This window comes from Cryptomeria japonica, chromosome 11 (genome assembly GCF_030272615.1).
Source record: "Cryptomeria japonica chromosome 11, Sugi_1.0, whole genome shotgun sequence".
Taxonomy (NCBI): Eukaryota; Viridiplantae; Streptophyta; class Pinopsida; order Cupressales; family Cupressaceae; genus Cryptomeria; species Cryptomeria japonica.
The window spans coordinates 149,981,519-149,985,551 of record NC_081415.1 but is presented as its reverse complement, the minus strand read 5'-3'; positions in this window follow the sequence as shown (position 1 = coordinate 149,985,551).

The following is a 4,033-nucleotide window of genomic DNA, read 5'->3' as shown; positions in this document are numbered from 1 at the left end:
TTCCGTGGCATGATTATAAGGAGATTTTTTCCCAAAAAAAAAGGGGGGGTTAGCATGTTTAGGATTGCACTTCAAGAGGTAAATATTTTTTTCCAAGAATTTTTTTTTATTTGAGACTATTGGACAAATGTTTTATTTAAATTATTACTTTCCTCCATCAATTTTGGAAATGTTGAATTATTTTTTGAGTTACATGTATCATCATATTAATTTAACATATACTTTTAAAGAGTTGTGAAAGGTGCATATTCATTTGAAATATTAGAATGCATTTTTGTTTTCACCTTATTAGGTACTTTAAAGATATTAGTTAATTATGATTATTTTTTAACAAGACTAGAGGATCTCAAGTGCATATATACAATTCAATAATGTATCTAACTATATCTCCATGATAAAAATTCTAATAACCTTAGAAAAATCCATCCCATAATTTCTTCTCTTATTAAAATATATTTACATGATTGATTTTTGACATTAAATCAATTAAGAAAATTCTAATAGAATGAATTACACCATCTAGAAGTAAATACATAAATACAACCATTATTGAATTTACCATATATCAAATAGTTTTTTTTCAAACGTTTCAATCAATCTTATTGATTTTATACTTTTTTTTAAGAAATGTGTTCTCTTTAATAGATCAAAACTCTATACAAAATCTAAATGATGTGTCTTTTGTGAAAGGGTAACTATTATTTAATATTGATAGTGCATTGTTATGGGCCAACCACAATGGTCAATTAATATTGAACTAGTTATCATAAAAAGCATTGATGCAGAGCATCTATCACAAACCATAAAACCTTCATTCAAGGGTAGACTTTAAACTTGAATCAAGAGGCATATAAAAAGATAAAACATTCTTCTCAACTCCAAACCAATTTAAAAGGTTATATTACATCCCTAAAAACCTTCATTAAATATTTCAGATCATAATATTCACCATAACATGAGAGAACAAATTCTTTATTGCCATGGAATACCCTAGTTCAGGGTTTCATCCTTTAAAAATTATTTTCACCAAAATAACCACACAAAACTCAATTCTTAACCAAATTAAGTAAGAAAAAAATAAATGGAAAGAGTATTAAAAGAACTTTCCAAAACATATAGCCTTTCTTCATCACTATTCCTCATGTGACCACACCAAATGTTGCAACCAGACTGTTGTTGCCTTCACCAATCTGCCTTTTACCATGAACTGTAACAAACATTCATCAATAACTTTTACAATATTGATCTTAAATAAAATCACTTCAGTCATAATTTATAATACTAAGTTACACAATTCCTCTCAAAATTTGAGCCAGAGCCAACAGTTCAATCAAAAGTTATGATCATTTTCCCAAAACCGACTAACCCTTGGTAGGGTTTTGACAATTATTGTAAAGATAAACATATCTTGCCAAATACTCCACAAAAATGCATAAAAAATGATTCATCTGAAATATATTTAATTAATATATTATTAAATAACTTCTACATATAAAAATTACACCAAATGGGATCCTCCATGGACCTATGATAGCCACAGATTCCTTAAAAACTCATGACAGATTGAGGGTTTGATGGATAATCTTTGTCAAATCCCCTCCAAACTGATCTACCCTCTTTATTTCGACAAAACATGGTTTTATAAACCATTTCCAACTCCTTTATGACTACTCTAACCACCCATGACCAATGGATTTCATTTTTACACTTTTGTTGCACTTTTTGGTAATGTTGCAACTTTACAATTTTTACAGTTTTTGTATTTTTGTATTTTTGACATAAATGACTCTAACCCTTACATGGACACTTTTAAAACTTCAAGATGGACCAACTATGATATCTTTGGAAAAAATGACTCACTTGGAAGAAAAGAGATGTAACTCTTAATGTGCCATGTGAAAGCACGATCTTTTTATCTATAAGTTAGACACGTCATAGAGAGTCATATGTACTTTATGAATAAACATGTAAAAGCTTTTTATGGAAATGCTTCATTAGTGCAAACATTAAATATACATTTTATTTTATTTTTCAAAATGCGCAAGGGAAGTGAACTTTTTGAAAGAATTCAAGTCAAATAGATTAAGACTACAATGATAGCTGGATATGCACAAAATAAATAATTTGATTTCATGGAAGATTAGGTATATATATGAAGAATAGTCTTAATGGGGTTTGTTTCACAATGTTATAAGAGATGGTTTAGACTTGTCCTTTCCTAGATCATCCATTATAAGCATTTCATAATTCCCTTATAACTCTTCCTTATAATATCTTTGATAGTCATTTAGTATGAGTGGATGTAGTAATGTCTGTTTTGTCATTTTATGCTATCTTTTATAAATAACTTGTTAGTGAGACATGAACAAATAAACAAGCACTTCATAACTAATGGTGTTGATCCTTCCATATTAATTTTTAATATAGTTGATTCATCTAGTCTTAGTTCATATTTCCATGTGACCCTCCCAAAGTACCTGTTATTATTTATATTAGTCCTTTAAGTGCATCACAAAAAGACACATGTGAACTAGTAGGAATAAAGGAAGGAACATCATGATTTATCTCAAATTTAATTTTTATAGGTATTTGATGGAGGATATGACTTATGTTAACATTAAGAATATTCTTGATTATAGTATGTTTGATAAGAAAATTCCTTGATATCAAACTATCACAATGATAAATAGGAAATCATCTATCTATCTATAAATGTAGGGTAAAATATTTTTTATGAAATGTACAAGCTAGTAAATATGCATAAGTAAATTTAAAAATTTCTCATTAGCATCCCTTTTTGGAGATCCAAGTGATTTGTTATTCTATTCTATATTTGATCCATTTTTTTGCAATCATACTATTTATAATGGGTGACTATCGCCCTTATAAACTGTCTAGGGAGAAAACTTAGAAAGGATAGCTCACCCGTTGCCTAATTTTTTTATGGATCATTACTATATGTAGTAGCATGTCTATTTTTGTATTTTAAACAAGACAAAAAATTATTATTCCTATTCCCATGAAAATATATGTTGATCTCCTTTCTACCAATCATTGGACTGTATTTCATATTTATAAGGAATATTATATGATCTTTGGCAAATGACAAAAACAAATAATATTATGTTCTTTCTTTGCACCAAAAATGAAGTTGATTACTAAGTTACCAACTATATTGTTTCTTCTATGGCGAGGTTATGCCTTCAAAACATATGGTGCAAGTGCTATTACATGGATGGTGCAATAATTTAATAAGAAGACTATCTTCTATGTGTCTTTGAATCAAATGGACAAAATATGAATGTAGCTCTTGAAGAATCAATATGGCCTTGAAGATTTATTGAAGAATTCCATTTGGATACATATGAAATTACCATATTACTTGAAGTTACTTTACTCTTTCTAGAGAATATCATTTCTAAAGATCAAAATGAACATTGAAGATCATGGGCACCTCACTTAAGTGAAAGCATTCTATAATAAAGGCACCTTGAAGATCATGAACACCTCACTCAAGTGAAATCATTCTATAATAAAGACACTTTGAAGATCATGGGCACATACTATATATTATAATTTTAGCCATCACTTTTAAATCCTCTATGCTGTGATTGGCTTTGAGGTGATGCCATTAAGGGGGAGTGTACATGACACCACCTAGTGGCTAAATCCTAGATTTAAGACCTAATAGGCATAAGACCTTTAGGCATTATATGATCCAAATTAAAATAATGCTTGGCCTTAGGTGATGCCATTGAGGGGGAGTGTGCATGTCAATGACACCACCTAGTGGCTAAATCCTTTTATTTTTAAGTCCTACGGGCACATTATCGTAAGACCTATGGGCAGATTTTTTTTTATGTCCTAAAGGCATATTGTAAATTATTCTCCTTGTAAATCTTCCACTTGTAAAAGAATTATATTAAGACCTATGGGCACTATGTAATGAACTTGGGGAGAGGCTAATTTGAGGAGACCATGGCTCCAATATAATTTTTAAGACCTCACAACATCATTTTTAAAACACTGGGAT